This window comes from Pan paniscus, chromosome 7 (genome assembly GCF_029289425.2).
Source record: "Pan paniscus chromosome 7, NHGRI_mPanPan1-v2.0_pri, whole genome shotgun sequence".
Classification (NCBI taxonomy): Eukaryota; Metazoa; Chordata; class Mammalia; order Primates; family Hominidae; genus Pan; species Pan paniscus.
In genome coordinates this window covers 116,581,835-116,601,588 of record NC_073256.2, presented here as the reverse complement: position 1 = coordinate 116,601,588, position 19,754 = coordinate 116,581,835, and the positions used below count along the sequence as shown (strand labels likewise).

Below are 19,754 nucleotides of genomic sequence, written 5' to 3'. Positions count from 1 at the left end.
ATTCTTTTCAAATGCCCACAAAACACCTAACAAGGTAGATAATACTATACTGGGCCAGAAATGAACAAAATTAAAATAAATGAAGCTATACAGAGTTTGTTCTCAGACCACATTAGATTCAAATTAGAAATCAATTTTTAAAAAAATAGTAGGAAAATCCCCCCAAATTTGGAAACTAAACAGACCTAAATAGTCCATGAGCCAAAGAGGAATTCTCAAATGAAACAGAAGAAAAAAATTGAATGAAGATATAATGTATCAAAATTTGTGGGCCACAACTAAAGGAGTACAGAGAGAGAAATTTATAGCACCGAATGTGCACAGTACAAGTAAGTCTTAATTCCATAATCTAGCTCTCACCTAAAACACCAGAAACATGGAAAGCAAAATAAAACCAAAGTAAGCATGCACAAAAAATACAAAGATAGCAGAAATCAACAAAATTTATATTTTAAATTTAAAAAATAAAGAAATTATATTTAAAATTTTGATTTTTAAAACTTGTTTTTTAAAGATCAATAAAACTGAAAAAACTCTAATAAGAAAGAGAGAAACCATAAATTACCAATATAAGGAATGAAATGGGATATCATTACAGACCCTGCAGTTATCAAAAGATTAATTTTGAAAACAAGCAACTCTACACACAAAATTTGAAAACTATGACTAGATGAATCAATTCTTCAAGGGGAAGAAAAATGAACCCAAAAAGTAAATCTCCAGGTCCAAATGGAGAAATCTACCAAATCTTAAAGAATTAACATCTCTTCTACACAATATCTTTCAGGACACAGAAAAGGAGGAAACACTTTCCATTTCATTTTATGAAGCTAGAATCACCCTGATACCAACACCAAAGCTATTACAAAAAAGGAAAATTATAGACAAAGATTCCTCATCAATATAAATACAAACTTATCAAAATAATAAAAATAGAATTCAGCAATGTGTTATTGTGTTTGTAAATACAAATATAAATAATACATCATGGCCAACTCAGATTCATTCCAGAACTGGATGACTGGTTTAATGTTGAAAAACATCAATGCAATCCACCATATGAATAGGCTAAAGAAGAAAAATCCACATGACAGTATCAACTGATGCAAAAAAAGCATTTGACAAAATTCAACACCCTCTCAGGATTAAAAAAAAAAAAAAAGTTTCAGGGAACTAGGAATAGAGAGGAACTTCCTAAGAAAGATCATCTACAAAAACACCTAAAATCACTTAATAGTAAAAGACTGAATGTTTTCCATTATGACTGGAACAAAGCCAAGGATTTTGGCTGTCACTGCTGTTATTCAACCTAATGCTGTGAATTCTAGCAAATGCAATAACAAAGAGAGATAAAAGGTATACAGATGGGAAATGGAAAAAACAAACAAAAAAGCAATGCTGTCCGTCTCTGCATTTAACATAACTATGTATAAATCTCAAGGAATCTTAAAACACACACACACACATTCTAGAAGTAATAGGTGAGCTTAGTTTCATAAGGTCACAGGATATAAAATAAAAATAGAAATTATCAATTTCTCAATGAATATATGTGAATACTGAAAATGAAAATGTAATACCATTTAAAATAACAGAAATAAGATATAAAACTAACAAAATATTTACAGGACTTGTATGCAAAAAACTAAAAGTGCTGATGAAAGAAATCAAAGATTATTTATGTAGTCCCAGCTACTCTGGAGGCTCTGAGGTGGGAAGATCACTTGAGCCCAGGAGTTTGAGCTTACAATGAGCTATGATTGTGCCACTGCACTCCAGCCTGTGTGACAGAGCAAGACCTTGTCTCAAAAAAAAAAAAAAAAAAAAAAAAAAAAAGAATAAACACACGGATTAGTGGACAGAATGAAGAACCCAAACGGAGACAAAAATATGCCAGATAATTTCTGACATAGGTGCAAATACAATTTAATGAAAGAAAGACAGTCTTTTTCAACAAATCGTGCTAGAATAGGCCATAGGCAAAAACATTAATGCCAAATCTAGGTCTAACACCTTAAAAAAATTAAGTCAGAAAAAAGCATAGGGGGAAATCTTTGGTATCTGAGTTAGGCAGAGAGTTCTTAATCTTAACAACAAAATTATAATCCATAAGAAGAAAAAAATTGGCCTCATCAAAATTATAAACTTTTACTTTGCAAAAGACCCTGCTAAGAGAAGAAAAGCTACAGACTGAGAAAAGATAGTTGTAAACCATATAGCTGAAGGACTAGTATCTAGAATAGTATAAAGAGCCTTCAAAAGTCAACAATAAAAGCACAAACAATACTATTAGAAAATGGGCTAAAAACATGAACAAGCATTTCACTGAGGGGAACATTGATAGCAAATAAACATATTAAAAAATATTCAACATCATTTGTGTTGCTATCAGAGAAATGCAAATTATAATCACAATGAGATATCACTACACATCTATCTCAACAGCTAACACAAAAAAACAGCAGCAAAATTAAATACCGGTGAGTATGTGAAGAAACCAGTAAGTCATACAATTGCTGGTGGAAATGTAAAATGTACAGCCGCTCCTGAAAACTGTTTGGCAGTTTCTCCCCCACCACCCCCAACCACAAGAGACATGGTCTTCCTCTGTCACCCAGGCTAAAACGCAGTGCGAAGGTAATAGCTCACTGCAGCCTCGGCAAACTCCTGGGCTCAAGGAATCATCCCACCTTAGCTTCCCAAAGTGTTGGGATTACAGGCATGAGCCATCATGCCTGGCCCCAAGTTTGGCAGCTTCTTTAAAACTTAAACATTCAGGCCGGGCGCGGTGGCTCACACCTGTAATCCCCGCACTTTGGGAGGCCAAGGTGGGTGGATCATGAGGTCAGGAGATCGAGACCATCCTGGCTAACATAGTGAAACCCCGTCTCTACTAAAAGTGCAAAAAATTAGCCGGGCATGGTGGCAGGTGTCTGTAGCCCCAGCTACTCCGGAGGCTGAGGCAGGAGAACGGCGTGAACCAGGGAGGGGCTTGCAGTGAGCCGAGACCGCGCCACTGTACTCCAGCCTTGAGCACAAAGCAAGACTCCATCTCAAAAAAAAAAAAAAAAAACCATTCAACTACCGTATAGCCCAGTAACTGTACTCTTAGGCATTAGTCCCAGAGAAATGAAAATGCATGTTCACACAAAAACTTGTATATAAATGTTTATAGCAGCTTTATTGTAATAGCCAAAAACTGGAAACAACAAATATGTCCTTCAACAGATAAATGATTTAACAAACTGTGGTACATCCATATCATGGAATATTATGAGCAATAAAAAAATGAATGAACTATTGATACACACAACAACTTGGCTAGATCTGTGGCGAAAACCAAAAGGTCACATAATATTAATATATGATTCCTTTAATATCAGATGTCCAGAAAAGGAAAATCCATAGAGACAAAAGTAGATTAGATTAGAGGATACCAGGGGATGAGGGAGAGGAGGAATTATGAGCAATTACTTAGAAGCTATGGGGTATTTTTATGGAGTGATATAAAGATTTTGAAACTGAGACCTGGTAGTTGCACAACATTGTGAATGCACTAAATGCCACTGAATCATACACTCTAAAATAGTTGATTGTATGTAAATGTCACCTAATAAGGGGAAGCGGGCTTGGGAGTGGGGGAGAAGCTCAAGGGAGGGAGACATGGAGGGACTGAGGGATGGGAGGGAGGGAAAATCAATCAATCAATCAATGACAGATTTAGAAAGAAAACCATCTGGTTCAAATATTTAAAACCTAAGACAAATTTGAAAAACGCCTATTTGTTATCCTTTTAACATCCCTTTTAGTTTATAAAAATTCACTCATAAGAGAATGTTCAGTGTTTAAACAATAAGCAGGTACTTGTTCTCTGTAAGAGTTAAAAGTGTCAAAAACGAGAAATATAGGGGCTTGTATATCTAGGTGGGATCACTGCAAATCTTTATGGACTAATACATATTTTAATGCTTTATAATGTTCATCAACCAACTTCACAGTTATACTAAAGAGAGTTATTGTACATTACAAAATTTATTCAATCTTAATGCCTATAAAATGTTCAGTCGTTCTTGGAGAAAAGCTGAAAAAAACTACCAAGAAATGTATTTAGAAAGTCCTTCAAAAAATTTTTAAATGCAGATATATATCTTTCTATATACGTATACATCGAAAGAAATTTTGGGGAGATTCATTTCCTTATCATTAACAAAGAAAAACAAGAAATTTTTTCCTCTTTCCCTGAAAAAAGTCTTCGTAACCAAGCCACACACAAATTTCATAACTATACAATGTTATAGGGGCAGGCTATTATACCAAAAGAATATTAAACATCAATCCCTGAATCATTAAAGAAATATCTTAATAGTTTTAGTCTCTTTATCTGGTTAGAGCACTGGAAGCTAAGTGGTGTCTGTATAAACCAATCATTTCACCAGCAGTTTTATATTACTTTAAAGCCTCATATAAAAAGCACCTGCCTAAAGTGAGTAATGGAGTTTTATATTCATTGCACTTAGGAACAGTGTATGTAACCTATTCCGTTTTCCTCCCTTGTGGAATATATTTCAGCTTATATTGCACAACACATTACCAATGCATATAAAGACTCTCTGATCAGCCATTTGGACTGCCGTCAGCAACCTGCCTGATTGCCTTATTTTTTTCCCTGCCCCAAATAACATATTCACTATATTTAACAAGTGAAATGAAAAAAAAATTTAAGATAGTGATCTTTCTAAATGAATATAGAAGACATGTATGTGTACTACTTATAGTTGTAGTGCAAATGCTAAGACACCAGCCTTGAACAAAATTTATGTAGTTGATAGTTTAAAAGAAAACTAGTTAAACACATCATTCCAGGGGAATAATATAGAACCAATACAGAACACTTTGTGTCTGTTTTCTCTCTTGAGCACCTACAATTAAAAAATTATTATGACTACACTACCAGTAAAAGCCAAGATAATTTCAACCCATTAAAGATCAGGAAGTAGAAAAAACTATTATTAAAATTGGATCAACCTCATATCTGACAGACCACTGAGATATTTTCAAGACACAAATATCACAGGCATTGTCCAAACTCCCTGAAACAGGAATGAAGGCAAATTTTTAAAAGAGTAATGATGATGAAAATATGGTATGCCGTTTTGTAGCTTAGATCTAAACATTAAGTACAAACAATGAGTAATGAAGGTTGACAGTAATTCCAGAAGTGGAAAAAATTAAGGGATTTTCTATAATTATAAAATGATGACTTGGTAATATTCTAAAATACAATAATGTCTATTTTAATAGAAGGAGTTAAAAAAAAATTGAACATGCACAAAGCAAAAGCTCCACACTGTCCCTTACTGGTACCTTCATGCAATAACCAAAGGCCAATAACTAGAGTCAATTAACGAACATTTACTTACACCCAACTATGCAAAATTAACTATATTAGGGGTTGAGGATTTTAAAGAGCTATAAAATATAGTGCCTGCCCTCAAACAGTGCACTATCTATTAGGCAAGAAATAAAAAGGTAATCAAAAATATCTAGCTAATTCACCAATAGATTGCCTGAAGTACCAACAAACACGAAATATGTGCAAAACTGATGATGATCAGAGCTCATAATCTTTTTTTGTTTTTGTTTTTGTTTTGAGACGGAGTCTTGCTCTGTCGCCGAGGCTGGAGTGCAGTGGCGAGATCTCCACCTCCTAGGTTCGAGTGATTCTCCTGCCTCAGCTTCCTGAGTAGCTAGGATTACAGGCACATGCCACCAGGCCCAGCTAATTTTTGTATTTTTTGTAGAGATGGAGTTTCACTATGTTAGCCAAGGTGGTCTCGAACTCCTGACCTCATAATCCACCCACCTCGGCCTCCCAAAGTGCTGGGATTACAGGCGTGAGCCACCGCATCAGAGCTCATAATCTAAAATGGGTTAGCAAACATTTTTTATAAAGGGTTAAATAATAAATATTTTAGGCTTTGCAAGACAGTCTCTGTTGCATTTATTTAACTCTGGTGTTGTAGCACAAAACAGCCATTGATAATAACTAACCAGCCAAACAATGGTGGTTACTGCATTCGAATCAAAAACAGCTGATGGGCTGGATTTGGTCCATGGGTCATACCTTGCCAGTCGCTTTCCTAGAGCACTTGTTCTCAACCATGGGTCCACATTAGATTGACACAAAAAGATTTTATTGAAAGATCAACATCCAGGCCCCGTCCTCAGAGATTTCAAAACAACAGGTATGGTGTAGGGCCTGAAGGTCAGCATATATTGGAAGCTCTAACTACTGCTCTAGAGGCAAAGCGATTTTGATATGAGAAATCTAAAGTTAAGCCCTACAGTTAAAACTTGTGTTCTTGAACCCATTGATTTTTGGCCAAAGAATGGAGTGGAACCATGTTGGGCAAGTTTGGAGACCAAAAGGCTTGGTTGAGAAAGCGAGACACAGTCTCAAAAAACAAAACAAAACAAAAAACAGTAAAATATAATTGATTTTTAATGCCAGATTATTCTGTGAGCATAAGGCACCACAGCTAGCTATATTTGACAAACAGCTGTAATCAAGAACAATTTCCTAATGTTAGAAAAACTGAAATGAGAGACAGTAAAATAATCATACCGCTTTGTCTATACTCAAAAAATAAATCAGGGCTGGGCACAGCGGCTCACACCTGTAATCCCAGAACTTTGGGAGGCTGAGGCGGGTGGATCACATGAGGCCAGGAGTTTGAGGCCAGCCTGGCCAACATGGCAAAACCCTATCTGTACTAAAACAATAGAAATATTAGCCAGACATAGTAGTGAGTGCCTGTAATCCCAGCTACTTGGGATTACTGAGGCTGAGGCAGAGGCCACAGTGAGCCAAGATCGCACCACTGTACTCCAGCCTGGGCGACAGAGCAAGACTCTGTCTCGATAAATAAATAAGAATTATTCTCATATTTAAGGTCAAGGCATTTGACAAGAAAGGAATATTATGACTAAAAAATCAGCACAGTGGACTCTAAAAATTACAGAATTATTGACAAGTTCATTCAGATTACTTCTGAGTTCTTAGAGGTTCAAATCATGGTAATAAATGCTTAGGAAGCAGCTAAGAGCAAGACAAAAACATTCCCTTTCCTCAGGATGTTTGGATTGTAGCAGAAAATGCCTAAAGTTTATTGAAGCTTTAAATAAGTACAAGGCACAAGGCACAATACTTCATATGAGTTTTTAATATCACAAAACAACGTAAGTTAATAAACAGTCACTATCACCACTGAAAAACTAAGGATTTGATAGGTTAAGTAACTTGTTCAAAATCACACAGTATTATCAGACTGGAACTTAAATCCAATTTGACACTGAGGACTGTGTTCTTAAACACTATGTTATATAGATCATTATCTATTAAAAACAATTACCGTACTAAATTGATTGTGAAACAAGAGAGAAAGCACAAGAGAGCCAACAATGAGATTAAATCAGTAACATTCACTTACAGTTCTCTATGTCATAGCCATAAGCTCTGGTAGATAACAAAGAAGGACTACTCAATTATTTCTCATGTGTTCCTCCCTACACATACATGCATCCATGCACCACACATGTGCACATATTTTAAATATCTAAACTTTGTGTGTGTCTATCTTCAGTCATGAGGTACTCATTTAGCTAATGTAATATAGTCCTTCTTCCTGTTTAGTTTAATGAGTAGGCACTTATATGGACTAACACTGATGAGAAATAACTTTGCTGATTCAGACTCTCATAAGTTTATCATTTTGAGATTTATGGACAAAATGATGAATACTCTTAGTGTTATTGTAGAACTATCTTCTAAAATATGACTATTTTACAGATAGATTCAGATATCTTTCACATTCTTATCCGAATAACTCCAAGGCGAAAATGTGAGGATAACTTTTTTAAATGCATAGGTCCTCAGAATATTTTTCTCCATACGAATTTTTGTTCTGTAACCATGGTAGATTTTATGTGCTGAAAAGTGTGTTATATCTAGCATATGCTATTTTTAAAATCTACTTAATAAAGCTGCAAGAAAAACACTAAATAATATTTATAAAGAAGCAAATTCCAACATCTACAAATTAACAATTAACTCTAAAAACTGCTTATAAAAACTGGACTGTTCAGGGTTCATTGCTTTTTTAATACCAGTAATTCTTAATGCAACTTGAAATATTTATAATCTTGCAGTTTCAAAGAATTATTTTATAACTTGGCTTAATTTGTAAGAAAACAGCTTATATGAATGCCAGTTATACTTCTTTGGAAAGACAAATGTAAACCTATTTAGTGATCTGATTTTCTCTTTCATCTTGTCTCCAGTTTCTGTGTAGATTTATAATGTTCATTGTTTCCAATTTTAACAAATCACCTAATGGCAGAAAGGAAAATATGTTAACCTTAGAATTATTTGCAGTTGGAGAAATCCCTTTTGTCTGGCCCATACAGGGCCTGCAATCTGTTTTAAACACAGATTGTCTGTCTTTCGTCTGACAGCCACCAAGCTGCACAAATTACTTTCTGCCTGTTCACCTGTTTGCAGCTGTGTCTATAAGCTAAAGATTCTGCAGTTGACTTGAGCAACCACTTCAGGATTGATGACATGTGCTGCTGATAAAGTGAGCAATTTGAAGAAATTACTGGCTATAGTTATTGAAAGACATCTGGGCATGAGCTGAGAACTAGAAGCCTTCAATCATATGCTTGCAACCTGCAGTGGCGGCAGCAGCGTTTGAAGTGATATCCTACTAAAGGCAGTTGGCCCTAGCACTAAATAACCAAGCAATGTATGGAACATAATCTCTCAAATAAGTAATAAAAGATTCTTTAAGCTGTAAAAATTTGAGGTTTGGTCCTTTCTTTAAAATATATTTTCAGGAAAAAATGTAAGACATCAGTGAAGCTTTCTTATGTCTATCCTTTTCTGAGTTAACTTTACATGTATATTTCCTATGTAATGAACTTTTTCAAACTGTTACTACTACTGCTTTAAAAAAAAAGTCAACTATTATTGAATACCTACTACATGCTCCACACCCTGACCACAGAACAGCTTTATGTCCCTTATCTTATTATTAATACTCACATCAATATTAATCAGAATTACTATTCCCTTTCTCTGGTAGAAAAATTAAACTAAACTAAAGCTCCAGGAAACTAGCCTAATAACATACAACTGTGTGTTACAGGGCTAGAATTTTGTCTGTCTCCTGATCAAGAGTTCATTCAGCTATACCATACTGCCTTTCATTTTGGAAATTGATGTACTTGGTTTCTTCATGCACTTTTTGTCATACAAGTAATTGTATATTTTGTCAGAAACATCTTATCCCTCAGGTCAACCACTGGGAGATGTGGTTTCTAGTCCATCTTCCTGTCTCATTATATAAAACTTATTCCAAATCAAACTTTCCTCATGAATTAAGATGCCGGGATTTAGTCAAAATTTAGACTTTAAGGCTAAGGGACAATGCTAAAAGCTCAGGCCTTTCCCACATTTGCTGAAATTTAATTACAGTAAAAGTTCAAGAGAAATTTTGCTAGATAAAATGGCAAATATACATCCCTTTTATGACAAAAAAAGGCATCATGCCTACCATTGAAGAAAAAGGAATCATGCCTATTAAAACACTATTTAAATTTGTAAAGGCATTACAAACTATTTACAAGTTTGACGCTATCAATAAAAATAATAATTAGGAAAGCATACAAAATGTCAGCAAAATATAGTCAAATAAGGAACTATGATAAGGCAATTCTATAAGTAAAAAGTCAGAACCCACATTAATATCAGAAGAATCAATATATCTAGATACACTTATGTGAAAGACAAATTCAGTGTGTTTCAGATGCAAAATTGAATACAAGATTACATACGACAACGTATTTTTACATTACCATTAAAATTTTCTAATAAGAAAGTTAACATGATTTTGATAAGCACTTGAACTACTTTGCTCCATTTGCAAATATTTATAAACCTATACATATAAAATGAGACAAAACAATAAAGAGGTTATAAATAAAACAAAAACAAATATAACCATTCTGATAAACAGTTCTTGTTGAGCAATGTCTAAAAATTCTTAATTTATACATATATTTCAAATACAGTAAAAGTCAATATTTTTGAAAATGATTCAACTGAAACATATCCATTAATGTTAGAAACCAATTATATATGGGCCCGGCACGGTGGCTCATGCCTATAATCCCAGCACTTTGGGAGGCCAAGGTGGGGTGGATTACCTGAGGTCAGGAGTTTGAGACCACCCTGGCCAACATGGTGAAACCCTGTCTCTACTAAAAAAGTACAAAAATTAGCTGGCCATGGTGGCGGACGCCTGTAATCTCAGCTACTTGGGAGGCTGAGGCAGGCGAATAGCGTGAACCCGGGAGGCGGAGGTTGCAGTGAGCCGAGACCACGCCATTGCACTCCAGTCTGGGCTGACAATAGCGAGACTCCAACTCCAAAAAAAAAAAAAAAAGAAAAGAAAAAAAAAGAAACCAATTATATATGGAAAAAAATCACTGCTTCATAAGCAATGATGGTTCTTAGAGAAAATGAATATATCCAGCACTAATTTTAAACAAAAGCTTCCACTCTAATCTATGTTTACACTTAAGTAACAGACATAAAGTATCTCATTTGCAAATATTAATTTGAAGATCAATTTTCTAGTGATCAAATCATTATTCTTGTTTGGGATGGATATAGTCAATAAAATATATTTCTTCATTTAGTTAGAGAAGACATATTAAAAGAAACAAAAAAAAATTGCTTCTTTCAAAGGTTCTTTTGAATAACTGGCTTTTCCACTATTTTTATATTGGTTTTAAAATTTCCATAGACTTGGGAAATATTATCCCTGGTATTTATAAACACTAGTATTTCTTTCAGAACAAATTTAAATACATTCTAAAAATGGCAAAAGCGCACCATCCTTTCAACTTGTTAAAATCAAATGTACTTGAAAAATAGAATAGCCAAAGCCTGCAAGTCAGGTAATTATATAAATTTGTCTTTCACATTTCAGTATTCATAAATTGGGATTTCACAAAGACCTGACTGACTCTAGCCACAAAAGAGAATATATATCATTCATAATTATAATAAATCAAAACTTTATTTATCTAATGATATAGTAATAACAACATTATTATACACAGGATAATAGTTAAGAAATACCATCTCTATCACTATCCTCTTTCCTCTCTTTCCTAATCATCTTATGAGTTCATATTTTTAATAGCAGCTTTTATTTTAAAAGACCTAAGTCATGAAAATATTCTTACATACCACTTCATAACTTTGACACAAAGTACATATAAAAAGATTAGACTTTATTTGGTATAAAATCAGTTGGAAATTTTACATCTGTGCATGCAACATAAATACACCAGCTGGCATCTCAAGCACACACACATATGGACTTCAAAACAGAAACTTCCTTATTTGCAGCACTGCCAGGGTAATTTTGTATCCTCTGCATACTACAGCTATTTGTCAGGCCCCTGCAGGTGTGCACTGCACATAAACACACAGCTGTAGTCCAGCAAGCCAAGTGTTCCATCAAACACATAAAGGGAGACCTCAGCAGTTGGATTAGTCATCCCTACAACAGGTCCAGAGAGAACAATATGGGTTAGTATTTTTGGAAAAAGCATGGATGGGAAATTTATGATTATGCTAGTCTTACCAAATAACTAGTAAATTGTGTCATTTTAAAAGCAATGCTTACTTACTAAGTTTTTGTTAGAATAGCTGGAGAAAGTGATTTTTTTTAGTTTTAAATATAAATAATAATGTGGTTTATGTACAAATTAGTTTATTAAGTGTAAAATGTAAAAAGAGTTTTCAAACAGTTCTTAATTTTTGGAAATTGTTGTAACTGCATGCTTTGGCTATAATATTTAGAAATCATAATGAGTACATATACTTAAAATATTTACCAGTTCTATGTAACACTTCACTATACTTATAATCCCTTTTATTCATATGTACTTTAGAGGAACTTGCCATTTCAAGCTAATTGAGCTCAATATTATGTATTAGACAACATTTAACTACCTAACATTGCTGCTGTATCAGACTGTAAGGAAATACTATTAAAATATTTAGTTCTCAAGTACATTATTAAATGGCTAGGGAATATATAAAAATGTAAGACATGATCATGATCACTGTACAATCATCTAAGAGCTGCGAACCAAATTAAATGAGGCCTTATTAATATTCTTTAAAATACCGGGTAAGTATTTCAAGCAGTTGATAATTATGGCTGCTTTAACCACATTTCCCCAAAAAATGCCCAGAGTCCACCTGGCAGTTGACAAAACATGAAAGATAACTTAGAAAATGAGCTTGAATGCACTATGCCTAATATACTAATCTTCATTGAATTTTGAGGTCAAAGAGTTAGTAATCAAGAAACAGCAGTCTCTGGCATCAGGGGGTTCACATTTCCTCTTATCTGGAATGCATAAAGGGACTTAGAAGTTACATTAATCTGATACAAATCCTACCCCTCTACATGAAGCCTAACTTTATTAAGTATTATTTTAACTAAGCCACCAAAATACCATCTAAAGTAGGAAATAAAGTAAATGAGGAGGAAAGAGTGAAACCTTTATAATTATTTAATGTCTTTAAATTATTGCATATCTTATTGTTCTGTTTAACTATAAACAGAAAATGCTTGGATTCAACCTGGACACCTTCATTACTGTTGGGTCCCTGAAGTATGATTCATGGCTCCTTAAAGCTTCCTAGTAGCCTTAGATGCTTTAGATTGACTCTGGCTGAACTGATTCTTAACCTCAGAACCTCTCTTTATCTGCAATTCTGTGTCAATTATTTACATCAGTATCCCTAGGCCCAAAATACTGTCATCTAGAAAAAAGTTAAATGCTGAGGATGAGTATTCTTTAAAAACCAAACAGTTTACTAGAAAGATAAAGATATACCTAACTATTACAAATGAGGCATTAGTGGAATACCAGAAACACCAAAGTGAAATGACAGTAATATTGCTGATGTTTCTTTTTGCACAGACTGTAATAAACAAAACCACATGTAACACAGTTTACTCGGCAAAATAGGGTATCCAGATGATAAGAATAAAGTAATTTGACTGATTTTGTCAATTCTAGGTGAAATGTCATGCATTCAATAAGTAACACTTAATTCAATGTACTTAAGATTACTCTAAATTTATGACAGAATTGGATATAACCTGTTGAGAAGAACCTCAGATTTATATAGAATGTGTCAGCCACAACACTCAATGGCCAGGAGAATAAGGGTCAGTCATTAGTATCTGAATTACATAATTGCTGAAATACACATTATTTTCCAATTTGTTATCACATTGGAATGTGATAACACTGGGATGCTCATTAAAGGTCAAATGTAAGGGCCTCACCAACAAAAACAGGACTGGCCTAAGAACCTGCATTTTAGCACAACCCCAAGTGATTCTTACTCAGATGAACTCTTGAGATATTGTCTCATGTAATTCAGGTAAGCCAAATAAATACCTTCCTCTCTCAGTAGATTTTTGGAGAGGGGAAAAAGATGTTTTTCCCTTCCCTTGTAAGATTCTAAATATAAGATTTACCATATAACATATAAATAAATAAGAAATAAATTTATATTTAGATATATCACTAGAATGATAATCTAATCATTCACTTGATAATAATTATAGGGAAGCAAAATGCCACCGGTTGGCATATTACATGTTTTGCACGTAATGCTATTTATTTTTCAAGACACAGTTTTTCTCTTAGTGCTTAAAAACAATTGTTTTAGCTTTATTATTAATTAAAATAAGATAAACTAGCCAATAACTGTCAGTATTAACATGAAGTATCAATATAAATTTTATTATAGACTAACATCCTTTAACTTATTTTTTATTCTACAAAGTGATGCCAAAATACACTGGAGGAAAAGTTCTTACCAAAATTTATTCTACTTTTATCAGCAACTCGCTCCAGATTAACTTATCCTACACAGCTGAGCTCAAGCATCATCCTTCACCTAAGCTTGCCCCATGACCATTAGTTTTCCCCTAACCCCCCCAGGGTGGACTAAGAAGTAATATTTAAACATTTAATTGTTTCCTAAATCTGAAAATAGTAAATACTAGAACCAGAATCTACTCATTCAAAACATATTTATTTTGTGCTTATTAACTAAAGACATTGTCTTTTCACACACACACACACACACACACACACTCCCACAAACTCTTACACTAATTTAGGGAAGTGTTCAATTAATATAAGTACTATGACAGTGGAAGTATAGGGCACTTTGAAATTATAAAGGGACCCCTATCCTGGTCTATAGTATACTCAAGGATAAAGAAAAGTAAACTAGATAAGAGGATGAGGGTAGAGTAAATTGAAGTACTCCAGGCAATGGAAAAGCACGACCCACAAACCTAAGGAAGGAACTGGGACTGCCTAGAGGCCTATTACAGAAGCTTACTGGTAGTACAGCCTATAGGAAGTAGGGATGAGAGCAGCAAGACCTGAAATTGGAGAAATGAAGGCCATTAAGAGTTTCAGAAGGAGTTTGCCATTCTTAATTAAAAAAAATAAATAACCCCAACCTGCACAATGCAGGTCAGGTAACAAACACTTTCTTTTTTTGTATGAAATTTTTAAAATTTATTTTACTTTATTTCAATAATTTTGGGGGAACAGGTGGTTCGGGTCACATGGATAAGATCTTTAGTGGTGATTTCTCTAATTTTGGGGAACTCATCACCCAAGCAGCATACACCACTATACCCAATGTGTAGTCTTTTATCCCTCACCACCACCTCCTCAACTAATTCTATATCCCTGTGGTATAGCCTACTATCCAAAAACATTCGTGATTTTTTCTGTTTCAGTCATTAATTTTATCAAATGTTTATTTATTCATTTCTTTTTTTCGCTGACAATATATTTACATGGCCTGTTTTCCTTTTCACTGAAACATTTTCCTTGCCTCCACTTTACATTAGCCTGGTTGCTTACCCCAACATTTTGACAAAAACCCTCAACTATTACCCTTGCATTGTCAATGTATTGAAAGATAACAGTGATAAAATGTTAAAGAGATATAATCCTCTATTTTTATAGTAGTTTTTGCATTTTTAATCAAGTAATCCAAAAAGTATCTGTAAAAGCAAACACAAATTACTTGGGGGGAAATACCATCAGGTATCTCATTTACTTCAAAAGTTAAGGTGTTGTATTAGTCCATTTTCGCACTGCTGATAAAGACATACCCGAGACTGAGCAATTTACAGAAAGAGGTTTAATTGGACTTACAGTTCCACGTGGCTGGGGAAGCCTCACAATCATGGGGGAAGGCAAGGAGGAGCAAGTCACATCTTACATGGATGGTGGCAGGTAAAAAATGAGAGAGCTTGTGAAGGGGAACATCTCTTTTTAAAACCATCAGATCTTGTAAGACTTATTCACTATCATGAGAACAGCACAGGAAAGACTTTCCACCAGGTCCCTCCCACGACACGTGGGAATTCAAGATGAGATCTGGGTGGGGACACAGCTAAACCCTATCAGATGTGGTTATAGAACTGGAATTTTTGAAACTACTTTATATCTAAGATAACTACCACAGCATTATCAAATGTAAGAAATCTTAGAACACTATACACATCACGCGAGCAATGCCTCTTTTTTCTCCATTCTCCATTTGCCTTTTTAAAAACATCCAGGTGATTTTATAGGGTGAACGTAATAGGACATGAAGATCACTGCTGTCTGTAGTTAGAAACACATCATTCAAATTTATCTGTTCTGTCCTTCAGGAAACATCATTTAAAAGCTACTTGGTAAAACCATTACAGTTTCAAACTTTAAAGTCATTAAGAAGAGAGCTTAGAGATTACATCAAATTAAAATCAACAGGTCAGGCACGGTAGTTCATGCCTGTAATCCTAGCACTTTGGGGGGCCAAAGCAGGTGGATCACTTGAGGCCAGGAGTTCAAGACCAGCCTGGCCAATATGGCCAAACCCTGTCTCTACTAAAAATACAAAAATGAGCCAGGCGTGGTGGCACACACCTGTAATCCCAGCTACTCAGGAGACTGAGTCAGGAGAATTGCTTGAACCTGGGAAGCGGAGGTTGCAGTGAGCCGAGATCACGCCACTGCACTCCAGCCTGGGCAGCAGAGCAAGATTCTGTCTTTAAAAAAAAAAAAATTGACATCAACAAATGAACTAGATGTTACACCTATCATTAAAGCAAAATCCTTGAGAACTGTTTTCCAGACCTTAGATAATGCCTCTACAACACAATTGACCCATGATAGTGGATGAAAAACAGTAGTGCTTTGAAGCATCAGCCAGTAAATGCCACCATGGTATACCATGAGTGAGATGCACAACATATTAAACCACAGTTAATTAAATCAAACTAGTTCTTGCATTGTTAAAATGCATCCTATATTACTTATTCGGATACTACGCAGCTGTTTTTAAACTTTAAGATCTCCACACCCATTTTCAGTAGACACTATTCTATTTTCATTTATTGACAATGAAATAAATAAGTGGTTACCATTGTTTTCTACTATAGAAGGGAAAAAAGCAAATTTTTGTTTTATGTCTCTATTATCTCTAATTCACAGTAAGTGGTTCTAATAACTATCTCATGAAAGAACTGAGGGAAAACGAAATAACACTGAAAATGTTTTACATGGTAGTACTTATTTGTGTAATAAATTATGTTGAAAAGTACTTCAGTGGATTTAATGTAACGCATCACTTAGTTAAGAAGAAAATAATTAGCAATTCCTCTATGTTGAAACACAAAAACTTCTTTAAATTTTATATATAATATGCAGCCTACTAAATTATTAATTAAAATAGAAACTAGCCTCTAAAAAATGTAGGCTGAAAACACAGGATTTTGCTGTTAAAAATACTTTCTTCTAAACTTACCCAACATTCTGTATAATTTGGGTAAATTAATAAATATGATAGGCACACAGAAAAGGTACAGATTTTACTACTTTCCATATTGTTAAAATACAGCACACTACTAAGCTGCGGCAAAAGCCAAATATCATCATTGCAGAATGACTTTTTGGAATACAAAGATAAATGTAGAATTTAATTTAAAATAAATTTTCAATATAAATTTCTATTAAGCATGTTAAGAGTTGATTTTTAATACGATAGCATGGTACTCAATTTCTCACCTGCTGTCAGCTGCTACATTATTACTATAGTCTCTACATATTTGTAGTAACAAAGAAGGTGTTCAATTCCAACTGAAATAGATGTGGGAGCAAGACTTTTTTGGAAGCATTGAAGATGCTGATACTTCTAGCAACTTATTATATTTTATTTCCCCTATACCAACAATTCATTAATTAAAAATCTACACAGAAATGGTTGTAAAGCACTCTTGTAAAATTCTATTATTTTAAGATTACTGAGAAAGTAAGGTGTGTTCTAGATGATCTAATTTTTCTCTAACACTTTCTTCTTCTCATACTCTTCATATTTTTTCATTATTATATTTGAGTCAAGGATTATTTTCTTGGATACTGTTAATCATTTTGTTCCCCTTCCTCAAACATTCTATTTCTCCCTTTAATTCAATCTTATAAATGTGAATAAATCCCAAATAGGGCATTACTTTGGGAGACTTGTTGCAATTAAATAGAAAATGTATATAGTTTAAATGTTTTATTAATGCTTGTACATTAAACAATTTTATAAATTATACAAAGAATGAGGATATAATGCAACCTCCATTAATGTCTTATTTTTATTTAAATGTTTATGAACATTTTGACTTAGAAAAATTAGACTTTCATAAAGTTAATAATGTACTAGGGACTGCGCGAGCGCACTACCCAACTCTCGCCAGCACAAGCTCTGCTCCCAGCCATGCGGCCCCCGAACCCCAGCCCTGCGGCCCCTGAACCCCAACCCCGCGGAAGCCCCTTCCCTACCGGCGTGTAGAGTCGGGGCGGGGCGGCGGCGAGGCCAAGGTAAAGTGGAATTGCATGGGAAAATCATGGAAGTTGATTACTCGGTCTCTAAAAAGCTAAGGAACAGGAAAATTCAGATTTGAAACATACCTCCTCACCTGCAGTGGGCGATGTTGGATGCACCTTTGGCTCAACACGGGATAGTGGAGAATGTGGAACAAGTCAACACAGACACAGAAACTGCTGTTGTCAATGTCACATATGCAACAAGGGAAGAAGCAAAATAGCCATGGAGGAGCTAAGCGGGCATCAGTTTGAGAACTATTCCTTCAAGATTTCCTACATGCTGGATGAAGAGGTGAGCTCCCCCTTTACCCCCTCAGCGAGCCCAGGGTGGGGACCACTCTTCCGGGAGCAAGATCACGCCCTGGGGGCTCTTCTCAGGCCGGACAGACTGATTTCCCGCTGCGGATCCAACCCAGTTTGTTGGTGCCATGGTCTGAAAGGAGGGCTTGACCATAGTGAACATCACTGAGCAGACCCAGTCCCGGGTAGACATCCATAGAAAAGAGAACTCTGGAGCTGCAGAGAAGCTTGTCACCATCCATGCCACCCCAGAGGGGACTTCTGAAGCATGCCACACGATTCTTGAAAGCATGCAGAAAGAGGCAGATGAGAATAAACTAGCCGAAGAGATTCCTCTGAAAATCGTGGCCCACAATGGCTTGTTTGGAAGACTGATTGGAAAAGAAGGCAGAAATGTGAAGAAAAATGAACATGAAACAGGGACCAAGATAACAATCTCATCCTTGCAGGATTTGAGCATATGCAACCCGGAAAGAACCATCACTGTGAAGGGCACAGTGGAGGCCTATGCCAGTGCTGAGATGGAGATTATGAAGAAGCTGCGTGAGGCCTTTGAAAATGATATGCTGGCTGTTAATACCCACTCCAGATACTTTCTCCAGCCTGTACCCCCATCACCAGTTTGGCCCGTTCCCGCATCAGCATTCTTATCAAGAGCAGGAGATTGTGAATCTCTTCATCCCAACCCAGGCTGTGGGTACCATCATCGGGAAGAAAGGGGCACACATCAAACAGCTGGCAAGACTCGCCAGAGCCTCCATCAAGGCCCAGGGACGGATCTTCGGGGAACTAAAAGAAGAAAACTTCTTTAACCCCAAAGAAGTGAAGCTGGAAGCCCATATCAGAGTGCTCTCTTCCACAGCTGGCCGGGTGATTGGCAAAGGTGGCAAGACTGTGAATGAACTGCATAACTTAACTAGTGCAGAAATCATTGTGCCTCGTGACCAAACGCCCGATGAAAATGAGGAAGTGATCGTCAGAATTATCGGGCACTTCTTTGCTAGCCAGACTGCACAGCGCAGTATCAGGGAAACTGTACAAGAGGTGAAGCAGCAGGAGTAGAAATACCCTCAGGGAGTCGCCTCACAGCGCAGCAAGTGAGGCCTCCCACAGGCATCAGCAAAACAACAGATGAATGGAGCCCTTCCAACACCTGACAAAATGAGACCAAACACAGCCAGCCAGATCGGAAGCAAACCAAAGACCATCTGAGGAATGAGAAGTCTGCGGAGGCGGCCAGGGACTCTGCAGAGGCCCTGAGAATCCCAGGGGCCAAGGAGGCGGGGGAAGGTCAGCCAGGTTTGCCAGAACCTCCGGGCCCTGCCTCCTGCCTCCCAGGACTTCTGCAGCTTCAGCAATCCACTTCACCATCCACTCAGATCTCTCCTTAACTCCCACAA

The 19,754-nt window shown here is 35.8% G+C and overlaps 1 protein-coding gene and 1 pseudogene across 5 annotated transcripts in view; one reads left to right on the top strand and one right to left on the bottom strand.

Moving 5' to 3' along the window:
• VPS13B (vacuolar protein sorting 13 homolog B) overlaps positions 1-19,754 on the bottom strand; it is an 868,795-nt gene that overhangs the window by 631,038 nt on the left and 218,003 nt on the right. The window lies entirely within an intron of this gene.
• LOC103786632 (insulin-like growth factor 2 mRNA-binding protein 2) lies at positions 18,144-19,455 on the top strand (annotated as a pseudogene).